Source organism: Lithobates pipiens, unplaced genomic scaffold, assembly GCF_037356315.1.
Source record: "Lithobates pipiens isolate NorthernLeopardFrog02 unplaced genomic scaffold, aLitPip1_a1.2 Scaffold_16, whole genome shotgun sequence".
In the NCBI taxonomy this organism is placed as follows: Eukaryota; Metazoa; Chordata; class Amphibia; order Anura; family Ranidae; genus Lithobates; species Lithobates pipiens.
Window position 1 is genome coordinate 264828241 of NW_027507748.1, and position 21576 is coordinate 264849816.

At 42.5% G+C, this 21576-nt stretch overlaps 1 protein-coding gene across 2 annotated transcripts in view; it reads right to left on the bottom strand.

Moving 5' to 3' along the window:
• Positions 1-21576, bottom strand: part of LOC143982545 (ubiquitin carboxyl-terminal hydrolase 49-like) — a 162622-nt gene that overhangs the window by 61362 nt on the left and 79684 nt on the right. For both annotated transcript variants that reach the window (XM_077481383.1, XM_077481384.1), the window contains exon 3: positions 12746-12874. The gene's annotated coding sequence lies outside the window, so the exon portion shown is untranslated. The remainder of the gene's footprint in view (positions 1-12745; positions 12875-21576) is intronic.

Consider the following 21576-nt stretch of genomic DNA (forward strand, 5'->3'; position numbering starts at 1 on the left):
CAAAAAGTCGACCACATGTGGTATCCCCGTACTCAGGAGAAGCAGCAGAATGCATTTTGGGGTACAATTCCACATATAACCATGGCATGTGTGAGCAATATATCATTTAGTGACAACTTTGTGCAAAAAAAAAAAAATATTTTTTTTTTGTCATTATTCAATCGCTTGAGGCAAAAAAATAAAATATTCAATGGGCTCAACATGCCTCTTATCAATTTCCTTAGGGTGTCTACTTTCCAAAATGGGGTCATTTGGGGGGGGGGGGGGGGGTTGTACTGCCCTGCCATTTTAGCACCTCAAGAAATGAGATAGGCAGTCATAAACTAAAAGCTGCGTAAATTCCAGAAAACGTACCTTAGTTTGTAGATCTGACAACTTTTGCGCAAACCAATAAATATACAGTTATTGACTTTTTTTTTTACCAAAGACATGTGGCTGAATACATTTTTGCCTAAATGTGTGACTAAAATTGAGTTTATTGGATTTTTCTAATAACAAAAAGTAGAAAATATCATTTTTTTTTCAAAATTTGCGGTCTTTTTACGTTTATATCGCAAAAAAAAAAAAAAAAAAAAAAAAAAAAAAAAAAAAAAAAATCGCAGAGTCAGTCAAATACCTTTAAAAAAAGCTCTATTTGTGGGGGAAAAAAAAGGACGCAAATTTTGTTTGGGTACAACATTGCATGACCGCGCAATTACCAGTTAAAGCAGCGCAGTGCCAAATTGTAAAAAGACCTCTGGTCATTGACCAGCAAAATGGTCCGGTCTGAAAGTGGTTAATAGACATGTGCATTCGTTTTCGTCCGAATGCATTTTCGTCCGAATTTCAGCTATTTTCGTTTTGACAAACGATAACGAAAGCACAGAATCCGTAAAACGAAAGATCCGACATAAATAAATGCTTTATTTTCGTTTTCATTGTTACAACAGTTCGATATAGAATAGGAGATTCGACGTGACTCTGACAATAATCTGTCTATAGAACCTGTGGTCGAATGTGCCTAACCTTACCTCTATTAGTCCAAGATTATATAGAAAATATTCGACAGAGAAAAAAGATTTGACAAGAGAGAAAAGATTCTGCAAGTTACTGTCCTAAAAAGTGTTTGGGGACCCGGGTCCTGCCCCATGGGACATGTATCAATGCAAAAAAAAGTTTTAAAAATGGCCGTTTTTTCGGGAGCAGTGATTTTAATAATGATTAAAGTGAAACAATAAAAGTGTAATATTCCTTTAAATTTCGTAGGGGGGGTTGTCTATAGTATGCCTGTGAAGGGGCTTATGTTTCTGGTGCTTAGAACTGTCCCTGCACAAAGTGTCATTTATGCAGGAAAAAAAGTCCTTTAACCACTTGGGTACCGCGCTATTGCCGAATGACGGCATTAGCGCGGACCTAGATTTCCAGGACTACGTCTATTGACGTCGTCCTGGTTACGAGCGGCCTGCGCGCCCCCTGAGGGGCGCGCGCGGCGCGCTCTGTGATCGGCGAGTCCGTGAGACTCGCCTGATCACCGATCCGTGTAAGGGGTCGATCCCGACCCCTTATCACGTGATCAGCTGTCAGCCAATGACAGCTGATCATGTGATAGAACGGAGCCGGTAATCGGCTATTATTCCTCCTCGCGCTGACAGCGCGAGGAGAAAAAAAAAAAGCCGATCACCGGCGGCCGTGATCGGGACATCAGTCCCGATCACGGCCAGCAATGAAAGGCAGCACATGCCACCTGCCAGTGCCCACCTGCCTCCCGCAGTGCCATCCTGAAAAATAACAAAGTAAAAGTAAGTGCCCCCGTCTGTGCCCATAATGCCCACAGTGCCACCCACAGTGCCACCCCACAGTGCCACCCAATCTGCCTCAAAGGTGCTGCACCCCAGTGCCGCCCATCAGTGCCCAGCAGTGCCGCCCATCAGTGCCCAGCAGTGCCGCCCATCAGTGCCCAGCAGTGCCACCTATCAGTGCCACCTATCAGTGCCCATCAGTCCCATCTATCTGTGGTACCTATCAGTGCCCATCCGTGCCACCCATCCGTGCCACTTATCCGTGCCACCCATCCGTGCCATCTTATCTGTGCCCATCTTTGCCCATCAGTGCCGCCTTATCTGTGCCCATCGGTGCCGCCTTATCTGTGCCTATTAGTGCCGCCTTAACTATGCCTATCAGTGCCCACAAGTGCAGCCTATCAGTGCCCACCAATGCAGCCTATCAGTGCCCACCAATGCAGCCCATCAGTGCCCACCAATGCAGCCTATCAGTGCCGCCTTATCAGCGCACTTCAATGAAGGAGAAAAATGACCCGTTTGCAAAATTTTATAACAAACTATTAAAACATGATTTTTTTTTTTTTTTTTTGCATCTTTTTTTGTTTGTTTAGCAAAAAATAAAACTCCGAGCTGTAACTAAATACCACCAAAAGAAAGCTCTATTTGTGGGAAAAAAATGATAGAAATTTCATTTGGGTACAGTGTTGTATGCCCGCGCAATTGTCAAAGTGCATCAGCGCTGAAAGCTGAAAATTGGTCTGGGACTGAGGGGGGTTTAAGTGCCCAGTAAGCAAGTGGTTAAAATCACTCGCAGCTATTATGAATTGTCGGCTCCGTAATACAGAGAACACTCATTGAAAGTCATTGATAAAAAAAATGAATAAATAAATAAAAAAAAAAGCGTGGGGGTCCCCCAAATTCAATTACCAGGCCCTTCAGGTCTGGTATGGATATTAAGGGGAACCCTGCCCCCTCTGATGTAACGGAAACCTGCCTGTGTTAGATCAGAGGGGTGCGGGGTCACCCATACGTCACAGGGAACCCCGGGTTTCCCCTTGCGTCAGAGGGGGGCGGGGTCAGGTGACGGGTGGCCCCGCCCTCCGTATATAAGAAACATCAGACCGTCGGAATTCATGCAGTGTCTCCTCCGCGGAGACAGAAGAAGGATGTATTCGCTGCGCTGGATGAGATGAGCCATCGCTGGAGAGATGACCGTCCGTCGCTGGATAGCAAGCGTGGATTACCACCGCTGGAATCTTTTTTTTTTAATTTTTATTTTATTTTTAATAAAGGAATTTTTCAAAAGTGTGTTTGTCTTATTTAACTATTTTATGCACTTTCTTTGTGAAATGGTGTACCCCCTTACCATTTCAAACAGGGGGGGGGGGGCCGGGATCTGGGGGTCCCCTTGTTAAAGGGGGCTTCCAGATTCTGATAAGCCCCCCGCCCACAGACCTCCACAACCACCGGCCACGGTTGTGGGGATGAGGCCCTTGTCCTCATCAACATGGGGACAAGGTGCTTTGAGGGGTCACAGACCCCCAAAGCATCCTCCCAATGTTGAGGGCATGTGGCCTGGTATGGTTCAGGAGGGAGGGGGGGCCGCTCTCTCGCCCCCCCCCCCCCTCTTTTCCTGCGGCCTGCCAGGTTGCGTGCTCGGATAAAGGGTCTGGTATGGATTTTTAGGGGGACCCCCACGTAAATTTTTTCTTAAATTTGAGGCAGGGTTCCCCTTAATATCCATACCAGACCTGAAGGGCCTGGTAATTGAATTTGGGGGACCCCCACGCTTTTTTTTTTTATCCTAGGGGACATGTACCAATGCAAAAAAGTTTTAAAAACGGCCGTTTTTGCGGGAGCAGTGATTTTAATAATGATTAAAGTGAAGCAATAAAAGTGTAATATTCCTTTAAATTTCGTAGGGGGGTGTCTATGATATGCCTGTGAAGGGGCTCATGTTTCTGGTGCTTAGAACTGTCCCTGCACAAAGTGTCATTTATGCAGGAAAAAAAGTCCTTTAAAATCACTCGCAGCTATTATGAATTGTCGGCTCCGTAATACAGACTCATTGAAAGTCATTGATAAAAAAATAAATAAATAAATAAAATAAAAAAAAAGCGTGGGGGGTCCCCCAAATTCAATTACCAGGCCCTTCAGGTCTGGTATGGATATTAAGGGGAACCCCGCGTCAAATTTTAAAAAAAATTGCCGTGGGGGTCCCCCTAAAAATCCATACCAGACCCTTTATCCGAGCACGCAACCTGGCAGGCCGCAGGAAAAGAGGGGAGGGGGGACGAGAGAGCGGCCCCCCCTCCCTCCTGAACCGTACCAGGCCACATGCCCTCAACATTGGGAGGATGCTTTGGGGGTCTGTGACCCCTCAAAGCACCTTGTCCCCATGTTGATGAGGACAAGGGCCTCATCCCCACAACCGTGGCCGGTGGTTGTGGAGGTCTGCGGGCGGGGGGCTTATCAGAATCTGGAAGCCCCCTTTAACAAGGGGACCCCCAGATCCCGGCCCCCCCTGTTTGAAATGGTAAGGGGGTACAAAAGTACCCCTACCATTTCACAAAGAAAGTGCAAAAAATAGTTAAATAAGACAAACACACTTTTGAAAAATTCCTTTATTAAAAAAAAAAAAAAAAAAAAAAAAAAAAAGGATTCCAGCGGTGGTAATCCACGCTTGCTATCCAGCGACGGACGGTCATCTCTCCAGCAATGGCTCATCTCATCCAGCGCAGCGAATACATCCTTCTTCTGTCTCCGCGGAGGAGACACTGCATGAATTCCGGCGGTCTGACGTTTCTTATATACGGAGGGCGGGGCCATCCGTCACCTGACCCCGCCCCCCTCTGACGCAAGGGGAAACCCGGGGTTCCCTGTGACGTATGGGTGACCCCGCACCCCTCTGATGTAACACAGGCAGGTTTCCGTTACATCAGAGGGGGCAGGGTTCCCCTTAATATCCATACCAGACCTGAAGGGCCTGGTAATTGAATTTGGGGGACCCCCACGCTTTTTTATTTATTTATTTATTTTTATTTTTATCAATGACTTTCAATGAGTGTTCTCTGTATTACGGAGCCGACAATTCATAATAGCTGCGAGTGATTTTAAAAGGACTTTTTTTCCTGCATAAATGACACTTTGTGCAGGGACAGGCATACTATAGACAACCCCCCCCCCCCCCCCTACGAAATTTAAAGGAATATTACACTTTTATTGTTTCACTTTAATCATTATTAAAATCACTGCTCCCGAAAAAAAGGGCCATTTTTAAAACTTTTTTTTGCATTGATACATGTCCCCTGGGGCAGGACCCGGGTCCCCAAACACTTTTTAGGACAGTAACTTGCAAATTAGTCTTTAAAATTAGCACTTTAGATTTTGAACGTTGGAGTCCCATAGACTTTAACAGGGGTTCTAAAGTATGCTATATACTAGCTCCGTCGAATCTTCTTTATACATTCGACAGACACCATAAGCCTTCAAAGACAGATTTGACCGTAATTCATGTGGATTTTCAGACGAATGCAATTTTTGAACGAAAAACAAAATAAATAAAAACGAATTTTGGGAGTAACTAAATAAATTAAGTTTTCGGACGAAAACGAAATTCCGAAACGAAATAATTTACTCTGCACATGTCTGCTGTTTAATCCATCATCCGAAAATGGAAAGCGTATGGCACAACTACAAACCTACCAAGACATGGACAACCACCTAAACTGACAGGCTGGGCAAGAAGACCATTACTCAGAGAAGCACCATGGTAATTCTGGAGGAGCCGCAGAGATCCAACAGCTCAGGTGGGAGAATCTGTCCACAGAACAATTATGCCTGAAATGCTAAATGGTCAGAGGGGATTTTGCACAAAATGACCTGGTGTTGCCCAAACTTTCCCGGTATTGGGCGGAGGTTTACAGGTTATTTTTGACCTAGCCCAAACACTTAGATCTCGTGTGCTTGCTGGGCGCAATAGATGCTGAAATGTATCCAAAAAGGCATTTGCACTATGGTGACCAGATTATTGTACCTAGCTTGAAAGCTGCTTGACTGATTCTGGTTGGCAGCCACCATGCCTACCAAGGCGCAGTGGATCACCCATGTTAACTCCCTTTTACCTAGAGAACATTTAGTTTATCGCCATCGAAAAGCAGTTAAGTTTAACCTCATTTGGTAGAGTTGGCTTGATAACCCAAATCTTGCCCCACCACAGCTAGTGATGGAAAGGCTGTTACAACTTTGAACCCACCAAGAGTTACAATGGTTTTCGCCTGAGCTTGGGTATTTCTGAATGTTATATCAGAGAGTAGATTGTCCCTCAAAAAGCTCTGGTTGTTTTGCGTTTTCCTTTTATTCTTTTTATTTCCTTATAAAACCTTGTATATGCTCCAAATGTAATGCGACAGTCTTCATTTTTCTGTAGACCCTTTTTTCCTACAATTTGTAGGGACTTTTTATTCTGGTCAATATAAAAAAAGAAAAGAAAAAAAAGAAAGAAAATAAATCCAAAACGAGCTGTGTTGGCAGTTTGCGAAAAGCCATGTGAAGGACACACAAACATGTGGAATGTGTGCCCTGGTCAACCGAGACCAAAATTGAACTAGCTGGCAAAAAAGCTATGTATGGTGGAAAACTAACACTGCACATCACCCTGAACATACCATCCCCACTGTGAAACATGGTGGTGGTAGCATCATGTGGGGATGCTTTTCTTCAGCAGGGAGAGGGAAGATGGATGGAGCCAAATACAGGGCAATCTTAGACGAAAACCTGTTAAGAGTCTGCAAAAGACTTGACCGGGGTGGAGGTTCACCTTCCAGCAGGACAACGACCCTAAACATACAGCCAGTATCTACAATAGAATGGTTTAGATCAAATTCATGTGTTAGAATGGCCCAGTAAAAAGTCCAGACCTAAATCCAATTAAGAATCTGTGGCAAGACTTAAAAATTGCTGTTCACCGACACTCTGAATACAATCTGACAGAGCATAAGCTATTTTGCAAAGAAGAATGGGCAAAAATGTCACTTTAATGCGCAAAGATAGTAGAGACATACCCAAAGAGACTTGCAGCTGTAATTGTAGAGAGGTAGTTCTACAAAGTATTGATTCAGGGGGGCTGAATACAAATGCACATCACACTTTTCGGATATTTGTAAAAGACGTTTGAAAACCATTTATCATTTTCTCTCCACTTCAATTGTGTGCCACCTTGTGTTGGTCTATCACATAGGATGAGGCGAAAAAGTATTTGATCCCCTGCTGATTTTGTATATTTGCTCACTGACATAGAAACGATCAGTCTATACATTTTAATGGTGGGTTTATTTTAACAGTAAGAGACAGAATAAACGAATCATGAGAATATATCATTTCACCCTATGATAAGATTCACCTTGTGATTACAGCTGCAAGTCTCTTTGGGTATGTCTCTACCATCTTTGCGCATTAGAGTGACATTTGAGTGTTTGAACAGCAATTTTCAAGTCTTGCCACAGATTCTCAATTGAATTTAGGTCTGGACTTTTTACTGGGCCATTCTAACACATGAATATGCTTTGATCTAAACCATTCTATTGTAGCTCTGGCTGTATGTTTAGGGTCGTTGTCCTGCTGGAAGGTGAAAAACAATAATAATAATAAAATTAAAAAAAATTCAAGTAGGCACACTTAAAAAATGCAAATGTAATAAATACACACGTGATTAACACCATGTGACAAAAGTGAAATTAGAAATGACCTTAAAATGACATTCTTGACAAAATAAATCCAAAAGGTCCATATATTGTGTGAACAAAAGTCCAATGAATGACAAACACTCCAGTGAAAATTATGTGTTTCTTGCAAGCTTCCACCACACCTGTGCGTTTGCGTTTCTGTGAGGGGAGTGGAATCGCTATCACCAGCTGCTTTAGCCTCACACTCTCGTGCTTGGCCAGAATTGCCTTAACCAAAATGGTGTTTCAAATCAGATCTCCAATATCCAATGATGAATAAAAGCACTCTGAATCAAGTGATTGCTCCACATGTGAATTGAAAAAGAGGGCTCCAATAGTGTGATAACGTTCAATAAATGTACTAAAATTTCAAACTTCCATCACCATTGTACTCACATGTAAACAATTCACATCAAGCATTAAAAGATAATCACATCCAGTAAACCACATCAAAGCAATACGTGCAGCAGGTTTAAATGTAAAGCAGTCGCGGCAGACCCAGGAAGTGTGAATGCTGAAGATGTTCTCATCCGCTCCTCAACCCGATCCTTCGCTCTCCACTGCACCATGTCTCGTCACATCGTCCTACATCACATGTGCTAGAATGAGGTATAGCTACACCCCGACATGTTTCGTAACTGAGACTTAATCATGGGATTCTGTCATTTTGTCAAGAATGTCATTTTAAGTTCATTTCTAAATTCACTTTTGTCACATGGTGTTCATAATCATTTGTGTATTTATTGTATTTGAATTTTTTTTTTTTTTTTTTTTTTTTAAGTGTGCCTACTTTTTTCCCCCAATTTATTATTATTGTTTTCACTTATCACAGGATGAAATGATATATTCACATGATTAGTTTATAATTAACTACTTTATCTTATATTTACCACGTAGCGCCTCCATTTATTCCTATATTTTCTAATAGGGGTTTAAATCCCGATTACATTATTATTTTTAAGTGACAGCTGTAGGATCTACCCCCAAAAGCGCTGTGGTGGTTTCACGGGGATAGGCAGATTCACTTGTAAACCAACGGTTTGAAGAGACAGAATAACAAAAATATCCAGAAAAATGCATTGCAAAAAAGTTATAAACTGATTTCACATTTTAATGAGTGAAAAAAGTATTTGATTTATCAGCAAAATTTCTGGCTCCCATGTGTGTTCTATACATGTAACAATCTGTGATTAGGAGCACTATCTTAAAGGGGGTGCTTCTAATCTCAGCTTGTTACCTGTATAAAAGACACCTGTCCACAGAAACAATCAGATAGATTCCAAACTCTCCACCATGGCCAAGACCAAAGAGCTATCCAAAGATGACAGGGGCAAGATTGTAGACCTACACAAGGCTAGAATGGGCTACAAGACCATCGCCAAGAAGTTTAGTGAGAGGGTGACAACAGTTGGTGCAATTATTCGGCAATGCAAGAAACACAAAATAACAGGCAATCTCCCTCGGTCTGGGGCCCATGCAAGACCTCACCTTGTGGAGTTTCAATGATCATGAGAACGGCGAGGAATCAGCCCAGAACTACACAGGAGAATCTTGTCAAAGATCTCAAGGCAGCTGGGACCATAGTCACCAAGAAAACAATTGATAACACACTATGCCATGAAGGACTGAAATCTTTCAGCGCCTGCAAGGTCCCCTTCTCAAGAAAGCATATGTACAGGCCTGTCTAAAATTTGCTAATGAACATCTGAATGATTCAGAAGAGAAGAGTGTGAAAATGTTTAGTCAGATGGGACCAAAATCTAACTCTTTAGAATCAACACAACTTGACATGGGAGGAGGAGGGAGGGGTGAGGAGGGATACTGCCTATGACCCCAAGAACACCATCCCCACCGTCGAACATGGGAGGTGGAAACATTATGCTTGGGGGGGGGGGGGGGGGGGTTCTGCCAAGAGGACAGGGAAACTTCACCACAACAAAAGGGACGATGGATGGGGACATGTACCGTCAAATCTTGGATGAAAACCTTCTTCCCTCAGCCAGGGCATTAAAAATGTGTCATGGATGGGTATTCCAGCATGACAATTGTGATGGACTCTGGACACCCTGACTGGGTATTTCTGCCAAGAAGCTGCTTTCCAAAATCTGGAACACAAGACCAGTGAATCTGGCTATAGTTCTTCCAAGAATTAGGCAGTACGGGTTTTGGTGTAAACCAGAATAAGAACTATTTATTTGAACAAGAATACAGAATATATATACACACACACACACACACACACACACACACACACACACCAGGAAGATACCCCCACTCCTGATCATATTACCCATACAAATACAAACTAGCCAGGAATATAATTACAACAACTGACATATACTATAAACATTAAGTAGCCACCTGGGTGACTTAGTACCCACCCAGACTATTACTATTCCGAGATCTCTACTTCAGGTCGGACTTGCTGTCACCGAGCTGCACACAGTGCAATACACATTATCAGAAGTATAGACACAGAACACCTTCAGACAATAGCAGGAGACCTACTTTTAATAAGCACATTTGGCCGGGGCCCCCAGACAGGTGGTTTGCTGATGACATCAGAATCTGCTTTGAGTCCCACAGTGTGGAGCAGTCCTTGCTGAAAATGTGGCCTATAGGCCCTTAACATGGACCCCGGGCCTAGGAGTACCAGAGTCTGTTTCTTGGGGAGACAGACTCAAATCCAAAAGTAACATTACTCCAAGGACCCCCAGGGCATACGCCTCACAAAGAGTAGTGTTTCCTTAAAAGTCAGGGCCCATAGTCAGTAGGCAAGAGGCTAGCCTGCAGTCTCCTCCAAAATCCCCTGTTCGGGTGAGTCTGTCACAACAATGACCCAAAACACACTTCCAAGGCAACAAAAGGAGTGTCTCAAGAAGAGGCACATTAAGATCCTGGAGTGGCCTAGCCAGTCTCCAGACCTTAACCCCATCAAGAAAAAAATAAATAAAAATTATGTAGAGGGAGCTGAAGGTTCGAATTACCAATCCCTCTTGAGATGTGTGCAAACCTGGTGGCCAACTACAAGAAATGTCGGACCTCTGATGTTGCCAACATGGGGAGGAGTGATTATTAGCATATTTTCCTAAAGTTGTGAGCGGGGTGCCCTAGGGCTCTCTCCTGGGACCAATAACTTTGCATAAATGATATAGAGGTTAGAATAAATTAGTTCAATCTCAGTGTTTGCTCAGGATACAAAGCTAAAAAGAGCAATAACTTCCCAACAGGATGTAGAAACTTTACAAAAGAAACTTGTTAAAAACAGAAGTGGGCAGATATACGAGGTCTAATATTGAAACATTTTACGTAATACACTTGGCCGTTAAAAATGTACACGGAAATTACCAGAGAGGGACAACCTCCCTCTCTCTCCATTACATCTAACAGCAACTTCAATAAAAGGCAAGATGAAGTCATCCTTTTCTACTCCCATGTTTCTCAAAAGGTGAACAATAAGAGGTCAGCAACTATGAGGCAATGAAGATGACAAACTTTTAAAGGTTTATTAAAATACACATTTTAAACAATTTGAGCTTACCCATTTCCCAGCTTTGACCATACTTCTTTTTAAGGTTATAAAACATAGAACGAGTGCATTTTTAAGAACAGGTGAAACGTGTTCAATTAGGAAACATTCTCACTGTCAATCCATCTAATGCAGAATACCACACTGGCTGCCTCCTCATCGAGGACCAATCTATAGCCTAGGCCTAGAATGTAATGGAACTGCACAGCGATTTTAAACAAAATGTCTGTTCTCATTCATCCCGGTTATGGTACAGCTAGTAGTAACTGGTCAAATTCAACTGCGCTTGTTCTACAACGTTGACGATATTTCACAGCGTATCCAAACCACTTATTCAGTTCTAATGAGTGTTTGGAACATAGCCCAGTATTTATATGTACACAAATATTACAGTCACCTTAATCCAATCACCACAAAATATGTGAAGGCAAAATGTTGATTGTCCAATAAACAGGGTGGAAGGTGGAAATGTTTTGGAACCAACTACCCTGTTCTATTTACATATGCAGACTTCCTGACTCCAAGGGATCCGCTTATGTGTTAATCTATAGAGATATACATGGCTGAAGGTGTAAACTGTTGTCAAATTGCCAGGGTAAAGAGGTTAAAATGAAATATGTGAACAGAGGGAATCACTGGTTTGCAAGAGGTGTGAATGCAACCATTTATGTCAAACTGGAATATCAATTCCTAAACAGGTGTGGGGGCTTCTGACACCATGGGGGAAATTAAGACCCCTTTTACACCACACCACCGATAGCGTGGGCGGTAAAACGTCGCTATTTTAGCGGCGTTTTACCGCTGGATTTGCGGCACATTTCGGCCGCTTTTACCCCCCGCTAGCGGCCGTGAAAGGGTTAAAACCGCCGGCAATACGCCGCAATAGCTGCGTTTTGCCGGCGGTATTACAGCGCTGCCCCATTGATTTCAATGGGGAGCAGCGGTGGAGGAGCGGTAAACACACCGCTCCTTCACCGCTCCAAAGAAGCTGCTGGCAGGACTTTTCTGACGTCCTGCCAGCGTACCAATGTAGTGTGAAAGCCCTCGGGCTTTCACACTACATGCAATGGTGCAGCTTCTTTAGGGCGTTTTGCAGGTGCTATTTCTAACGCTATATCGCCTGCAAAACTCCCTGGTGTGAAAGGGGTCTTAGTAAAAAGGAACCACACACACACACAATCTGGTGCAGCTGTGCATAGTAACCAATCTTAGAACATCAGCTTGCTTGAATAAGTTTAGGACAGCAAGGCTCGGTTCACAGTGCAGCGATACTCTGCAATACTCAGCCATGCTCAGCCAATATTACAGTGGGGGAGACGACGAGGATATTACAGTGGGGACTATATGGTGGTGGAATTTTCACAGGTTTTTGAAAATTCACTTAGTATTTCCTGATCCGAAAAAATTTCCGATCCGTGACTCTGATCCAAGGAACGATCCGATCCGTGAGTTTTTTGATCCGTTGCACCCCTAGTGAGAAGTACTTCTATACACAATGCTTATGTCTTGCACAGTATTTCCAATCAAGACAACAATTGCCTCATTAACATTTACAAACTGCAGCAACATAAAACTACTAGAGTTTGTGTATCAAAATAACAAATGCAAAATATTCACATTAACTTTTGTTTTAGCATTATTTCGATTTTTTATTTTTTTTTTAAAAAAGCTCATAAAATACCTAGACACAAGGACATATTAAATATAGAAATATAGAAATAGAATTTAGTTACCTGTTAACAGATTCATTAGAAATTCCACGCAGAGATGGCAAAAGTGGAATCTGGTTTCTCCCCATGTCAGATAATCACAGCACATGCCCAGAAGAACAGCCTACAGTCCCATGTGATTAATGAAAGCACCTTTAGTAAATCACAAAGAAATGGACACGGCATTAGTGGTCAAGAGAACAGGATGGAAATGAGCTTTAAGCAACGACAGATGACAGAAAAAAAACAAAGTAGATCTTAAAAGACATACCTTTAAAATCAGAAAATTTATAAAAAAACAAAAAAAAAAAAAACGACCAGTAAAACCCAAAAAAGTTAGGACACTGTAATATCTACTTAAAGACATACATGAAGATAAAAAGGCTTCTGTGTGCAGCAGCACCCCCCCCCCCCCGGCACCCCTAATACTTACCTGAGCCCCCTTCTCTGTCCAGTGACGTCCATGAGTGTCTCGGCCATCCGAGACTCCCTCCTGATTGGCTGAGACACAGCAGCATAGCCATTGGCTCCTGCTGCTGTCAAAGGTGGCTAGCCAATCAGGAGAGAGAGGGTGCAGACAGGCCAGGCCGCGGCTCCATGTCTGAATGGATACAGGAAGCTGTGACTCGGCTCGGGTGCCCAGAAGAGGGACCCAAGAAGAGGAGGATCCAGTCTGCTCTATGCAAAACCATTTCACTGAGCATGCACGTAGAAAAAAAAAAATATATAAAAATAACAAACAAGAGTAAAGAGACTTTACAATCACTTTAAGGTAAAAAACATTTTAGCTTTAGAACCACTTTAACCGCCCCACTTACATCTACTGCGGCAGGGTGGCCTGGGTGCGCGAAATCACGTACCTGTACGTAATTTTGTGCACGTGGTTTAGGGGGCGTTTGTGTGCGTGCCGCGCCCGCTGTGCACACCAATGCTCTGTGAGGGAGGAAAAGAGAGATCACTTTTCCTCCAGTGCATCCACTCCCCTCAGTTAGCAACACCTCCCAGGGAACACATTTAACCCCTTGATAACCCCTGTAGTTAACCCCTTCCCTGCCAGAGTCATTGATACAGGAATCAGTGCATTTTTTGCATTCACTGTATTGGTGTTAATGGGCCCCAAAGTGTGTCACTTAGGTTTAGATATGTCTGCCGCAATGCTGCAGTCCCGATAAATAAAAAATAAAATCACATCCCCCATTTTGTAGACGTTATTACTTTTGCGCAAACCAATCAATATACGCTTATTGGGATTTTTTTTCAACCAAAAATATGTAGCAGAATATATATTGGCCTAAATTGATAAAGACTTTATTTTTTTTACATTTTGGGGTTATATATTATAGCAAAAAGTAAAAAAAAATTTCTTCATTTTTTCAAAATTGTCACGCTTTTTTGTTTATAGCGCAAAAAATAAAAACCACAGAGGTGTTTAAATACCACCAAAAGAAAGCTCTATTTGTGTGGAAAAAAAGGACATCAATTTTTATTTGGGTACAGTGTCACACAACCACGCAATTGTCATTTAAAACGACGCAGTGTCATATCGCAAAAAATGGCCTGTCAGGAAGTGGGTAAAACCTTCCCGGGCTGAAGTGGTTAAAGCCCAACTCCAGCTTTTCTATAAAAAAAAAAAAAAAAAAAAAGAAAAAAGTTTATTATTTTGCATATGGCTCTGCGTCACTTTGACAATTGTGCGGTCGTGCAACACATACAATTTTGGTCCTTTTTTTTCCCCCTATAAATATAGCTTTATTTTGGTGGCATTTGATCACCACCGCGTTTTATTTATTTATTTATTTTTAACTATACTTTGCACTATAAAACAAAAAAAGACTGACAATTTTGAGAGAAAATTTTTTTTTTTCTCGTCATAAATTTAGATTAATATGTGTTCTGCTACATATTTTTGTAAAAAAAGAAAAGAAAAAAAATCCCAATAGATGTATATTGATTGTAGATGCTATAAAACTTTTGTGCAAACCAAACTATGGTACTATCTATGGTACTTTTGCGCAAAACAAACTATGGTATACAATCTATACAATTTCTCATGTACCTATACAATCAGTGAGACTGCGATATTGCAGCAGACAAAATCAGACACTGACATTTTGCAGGAACCAGTGACATGAATACAGTGATCAGTACTAAAAATATGCAAGGTCACTGTACTAATGACACTGGTTGTGAAAGAATTCATCATCCACGGTACTCAAAGGGTTAAATGTCCAGCCAGCGTTTTTGGTGTATATGTATGGTGCTTTTACTAAAGGGAAGGAACAGATTCTATTACCTGCTTTGCGGGAAAAGAAAATCCTAAAACGTCCCCACTGACAGGACAGAGCTCTGCTTTGTTTACATATGCAGAGCCCTGTCCTGTGAGTCTTCCCGGCTGATTGGCATCTGCGATGTATAAATCACCTCCGGGTCGCACGCCCCCTACCTGGAAGCGGCGGATCATGTACCTAGTACGTGATCTGGCGCAGGAGAGCCGCCTTGCCACTGTATATGTAAAAAGTTAAATAGTTCCTTTGGGTCAAGCTGACCCCTAATTAACCATTTATTTTATTAATACACGTGGCCATGGTCAGCGATATATAAACTATATGTAATATCAGCTACATAAGAGTATACAGCACCAGTGGCACAACTACTAGGGTCACATTTGCGATTGGGCCCTGTTGTCTGGGGCCCCAGAGGGGGGGGGTTGCTGAGGGCATCTCTCTCTCATACAGCCCAGAGCCTGCACTGACAGTTCCCCCTCCCTCCTCCCTCGCACAGATGGGAGAGGAGAGAGCCGATCTGCTCCTTCTCCTCCTAGCCCTCTCTGTGTGCACCACAGGAAGTTTGAAGCCAAGCAACTGAATTTGATTATTCAGCTACTGGGTTTCACACTGCCCACTGTGCCCACAGGAGTAGATTGGCTCTCTCCTCTTCCATCTGTGTGTGTGAGGAGGGATAGAAAACGGTCAGTGCAGGCTCTGAGCTGTAAGGCTTCATTCACACAAAGTATGTATTTACTGGCAATTTTTAGTTATTTTTTGCAGCTTTTTACAAGCAGTTTTAAAGTGATTTAGAAGTGTATTAAAAGCATTTTAGAGCTTCAGGTGGTTTAGTTTAGACAACAGAAAGCACTAGGGGAGAGGAGAGGGAGAGGAAATTAGGGGTGGAGAGCTGCTGTTTGAGCAGAAAATGAGCAAAAAAGGACACAGCAGTCACAGAGGGTGCTGAATGTATGCCCCAGGGAGTACAGAAGGCAGGGGGTTGGGAGGATCGCCATGGACACCCTCCCAGAACTGGAAGCCCAGTGCTCACATGGAAAGGGGGAGAAGGGGTAGAAAGGGTAGAAGGGGGAGAAAGGGGTCAGGGAGGTCCCTGCATCATGGTTTCTTGCATTGGGGCCCTAAAGGTTTTACTTCTGCCTCTGTACAGCACTGTGTTTTGGCAAAAGGGACTTCCTGACTTGTTCCCAGGACTGAGTCAGAATGAGCACTGCTTCACCATCCACAGGAAGCATTGCATTTCATCAATAAATGCAAGACTTCCTCAGAATCGCTGTGTCGCTGTGGTGGACAGTGTGACATCATTGGCGGAGGTGGTAAGGCAGGTAGATGGCGACATCACAATCCTGTAGTGCAAGTTTCATATTAACCCATGCATTTTATATTATTCATATTAAATAGCATATACGTTCTTGATATTATAATAATTATTAAAAATATTATTTTAATATTAGGCAATAGTCTCTAGAAACTTGCACACCTTCTCATAATATAGAAAATCTACATTTAAAAGTTGAACTCAACAACATTTTTTTTCCCCCAAGAACAAGGATGCTATTTTTTATTTAATAAGATGATTAAACTATGTGCCTTAATTAAGCCGCCAGGTGTATAGGATAAGGGTCTGCCTGAATTTTAAAGAATACTTTTGAAAAAATTATTTTAGTTGGAATTCACTATGAAAATAATATATTTTATATTAGGAATTCTGGGAATTAAATTATTTGACTGTATGACAAGTGTCAGATTTAAAGTGGTTGTAAACCCTTACATATACACAGTGGAATGACTGGCCTCCTGTTATGCACATCCCTTTAATGTGCAGAATTTATAAAGTTGGTTTGAACCACCAAAAAGGGGACAGAGAGCTGTAATTACACAGGGCACAGCTCAGTGAGGAGAGCTCATTGATTTGAAGGGACCCCCCTTTTCACACGGCACACAGGAACAGAGCCGAGGCGGTCAATCAGATGGAGATCCCTCCCATCACTTTTGTATCTTGGTGTCAGAAAAACTTGTTAGAAGTGATTCAGGCTCATCAAAGGATTGAAGCAGCAGATAGAATGGCACTTAATGCTCTTAATTGAGACAAGTATATAATATAGAAAGATATGCTTTGTTCGTATTTAATGCCTGAGGTTTACAACCACTAAAGTGATATAGACCTAAGCAACCAATCATATAGCCAATATAATTCTATTGTAAAATTTGTTATAAAAAGGCCTCGGGAGCCCCTATGTTTTTGAACATGCTTTGGCCTATTCCCAGTTCTCAATAAATCTGCTTCGTTAAAGGTCCTTCCTGGTTCAATCCTTCATTATTTATAACTCAATCCCTACCTCAGTCAATAAGGGGAAGCCTTGTATTCATACATAAAAATACAAGGCTTCCTGTGAATGACTGAATACTGCTCAGCCTGACTCCATTTTGTTCCAGGAAGGGCACAGGATGTGCCTGTACTGCAGCTATAACACTTCATTGTATACTTTATGTAGCTAAGACTACATATACTTTGTACAGCGCTGACAGCTGTGGCATGTATTAGCAAAGGAAATGGTTTGTTTGGGCCAGCTTGACTGATTCCAGATAACAGTGCAGCACAACTTATAAAGTGCTCCTACTGAAGAAGTCCCTGTCTTAGGATGTAATGCGTATGGGGGGGGGGGGAGCCCATCTGTGACATCATTCCGTGGCCATCTTGCCATTGGCTGACAGCGGACTTTTACAGTGTTTATCTTTTCCACTAAAGTGCCACATCCTATAAGTGTATTTTTTTATATTGGGCAGTATTAAAGACTTTTTGCGGCGAACACTAGAGGCTCTCTTGTTTTTACATGATCTTTATCCAATGCCTGGATTCCAATATTGAGGGGAGAGGAAGATTGTAGAGACGTCAGAGGATTAACCCCTTAAGGGGGAAGGTTTTTTTTTACCTAACCTTTGAATCAGTGGTCATATATGGGAGGCGATTGGCCATTGTTCACCGTTTAGTGGAGGCACATTTTAGACATTCAAGTGTTAAGTTATATAAATCTTCACTTTTGAAGCACAGTAGTGGATTTTCTTAGCATCAATTTTACATACACAATCTTTTTATGGATTGTAGTTACGTTATGTGTTTTTGATCGTATTTGTCTACACCTATAAAGCTAGTTTTTCCAAAAAAACAAAACATATAGGTTGAACTGCACTATTTTTTTGGAATCTGTTTAATTGAATGTGTGGTGAAATCACTTTTGTTGGTGCTGAGCTTGCAACCATTATATGATCTTTTGCACATTTGGTGTGGCTGCACTGATTGATTTATATTAAAGTGGTAGAAAAGTCTTTTTCACCTTGTACCTACAGGTAAGCCTTATAATAGACTTGCGCTGTTTAGAAGATATTTACAATGCATGCAGAAGTGACATCACCGATGCATGTGCTCTGAAGGGACAGCATACCCATGCCATCCCTTCAGAGCTCCGTGCCACTAGTGGCTACTGCACGTATGCGCGGAAGTGACGTCATCACGGCTCGGCCAATCAGACCGTTGGAGCACTTGAACCTGGAAGGAAGACCGAGTGAAGATGGAAGCTATAGCAGCAGTCACAGAGCGCTGCTGGAAGGCTTCATTCTAAAAAAGGTAAGCATTTCATACTAGCACTTTATGCTAATGTTTTGCAACAAAAAAAAAAAAAAAAAAAAAAGGAAGAAGGGGGAGGTGCGGTTTACTTCTACTTTAAAACGTGTAGGTTCACCTTTACAGAAAATCTGTAAGGTGGACTTACACTGGACGCCCCTCGCCATCGCACTCAGCCCCCGCTGTACCTGAGGCCGGCGATCTCCCGCACCGACACATTGTATCACTGCTTTACCAGCTCAGGGATTTGAAATCCCCGCAGCTTTCTCTCCTCTTCTCCAGCACTGACAGGACAAGCTACGTGGGTTCCGATTGGTCGGTGTCATACCTCTATGAGGTATGTTTAGATTTAGCCACAAGGGATTTCTGATCCCCAAACCGGTAAAGCGGCGTTACGATGTGTCAGTGCAGGAGATCGCCGGCTTTGGGTACAGCGAGACTAGGTGCAATGGGGAGGGGGCCCTATGCAAGTTCACCTTACAGATTTTTCTTTAAAACAACCCAAAAAAAATGATTAAATGTGATAGCAAAGTTGGAGCTAGGCTTTAAGGTCTGCTGTTTAAAAAAAGGTGTGGTTTCACCATGCCCAGATCAAAGGAAGGTTTGGATGCCTATGAATCTAAAAAAAAAAAAAAAAAAAAAAAAAAAAAAAAATTCACTAAAATATTTGAAATCATTAAAAATACAAATCGTTTTAGACTTTAGATGACAATTGGATGCTAAAAGAAGTCCCCAAGAATCTCACATTTTTATCATGAGATCTGCAGGTAACACTTGCAGCAGTTGGTGTCAAACTTGCTATCAGAAAGAAAATGCACCAAATTTAACTAGCATGGAAGGTGTGAAAACCTTTGCTGTTCAAAAAGTACACGTTTAGTGCAAAAACGGAAGACAGCATTTAAATAGAAGAACCTCAGACCAACTAAAAAGTACTGCGGTGTAAATAAATATGTATTTAAGTGCTGTGCTACTGTTATCCACAAAGTTGCAAATGTTGTAAGTGCTAACGTAAACATGTGATAACATACAGTACAAATAAATAGAGTGATAAAAATCAAGGACTCCAGTGTAAAGAGGGGTAACACACTGAGAAAAAGCAGAAGAAAAATTTTGTAAAAGGCACAATTGTTCAAATTTCATATAGGGTGTAACACAACTTTCAACTTCCAATTCAGACTTTGCACACTAAAATTTTCGAAGGGTCAAACTCCAAAAGTTTTCTCGTATGTGAAAAGAAAAAACTATTTTCATTTCATGTGTAACGTTTTCGTACGAGAAGGGAAAAAAATAAATAAATAAAATCAGAAACAAAAAGGCTTTTGTTGTTCGAGAATTTTCGTACATCGTTTCCCGTTTCCTTCCTCAGTTCTGACTTGCTATGAAACCAGCAAAATTTTACGATTGGTCGTTCGCCTGATTTTCTCATAGTGTGTATCAGCCTTTACAGTGTCAAGGCACACACACACACACACACAGACACACACACACACACACACACACACACACACGTGCAAATTTCCAGGTACAAAAGTAAAGTACAAAATAGTCTAAATCACATATACAGTGCAAATAAATACCACTTAATTACTAAAGCATCAATTTGTAGTGTGCACTAGTATTTCTATATAGGACAAAGGTAGCGTGGGAGCATCACAAATACTCATCTTTATGGTGCGAGAAGGTTATGGTTTGAGGTTGCTTTGTTGCTTCAGGGTCTGAACAACATGCAGTCATCAGATCAACTATAAATTGTGCACCATATATCTTAGCCTGCTTGATGAGAATGTGAGGCCATCTTTTTTAAGTCTAAAGATGAACTAGAAAAGGATCTTTAAAGATGAAGATGAAGAAGATGATCTGAAGCACACTAGCAAATTCATACAATTAAAAAAAGGAAGAAATGCAGAGTTATGGACTGGCCTATTCAAAACCCTGTTTTGATTCTTTGTTAAACTTTTTGGAGGAAGGTGGGGGGGGGGGGGGGGACATTAGGGGAATTTAGAGTGGGCACTTCAATGAAACCCAGAAATACCTTGCAACTGAAGAAATTTTGCATGCAATAATGGTCAAAAATTTTGAGACAATCTGGCGGATTCAAGTCCACTGGACAATCCGCCCGTGTGTGGGCTCCGGCGGACTTTTTTTTACCCAAAAGTCCAGCGGACCAAGAAAGTAGTTTTGCACATCAATCTGTCCGCCAGACTCGCATTTCGGCGGACAATATGGCCGTGTGTGTGCTAGTCCGCCGTACTTTTAAAATGAACTGACTTTTCCCGCCCGGAGAAAAGTCCGTTCATTTTGAGCGCAGCTCCAGGTAGCCGGGACCAGCGAAGGAGGCGTCGCTGGCCCCGTCACCTGGTATGGACTTAAAGGGGAATCCCTACACCGAGAATATGGACCTGGGGGGGACCCCCCCAGGTCCATATCAGACCCTTATCCGAGCACGCTACCCAGCTGGCCAGGAAAGGGGGTGGGAACGAGCGAGTGCCCCTCCCCCCACTCCTGAGCTGTACCAGGCCGCGTGCCCTCAACATGGGGGGGTGCTTTGGGGAATGGGGGGAGCGCAGGAGAAGAGAAGAAGAAAAGCAAGAAGAGAAGAACAGAAGGCGGCGGCGACAGAAGACCGATTGTAAAAGAGCTAGAAGGCGTGGTGGCCTGGCAAGAAGAACCGAAGAGGGGGGACAAGACCCCCGAAGTCGGAAGAAGAGGGCGGCGGCGAAGAAGAAGAAAGCCGGGCTCCTCCGCTAGTAAAAGAGCTAGCAAAAGATAGCAGAGGGGTCCGGCGAGAAGACCCCCAGAGCTGTGCAATAAACTATTTTTATGTGTTTTTTTTACATTTTTTTCAAAGGTGAATGGGTAGGAGTACATTGTACCCCATACTCATAGGGTGGGAGGCCGGTATCCGGGGGTCCCTTATTAAAGGGGGCTCACTGATTCCGATAAGCCCCCCG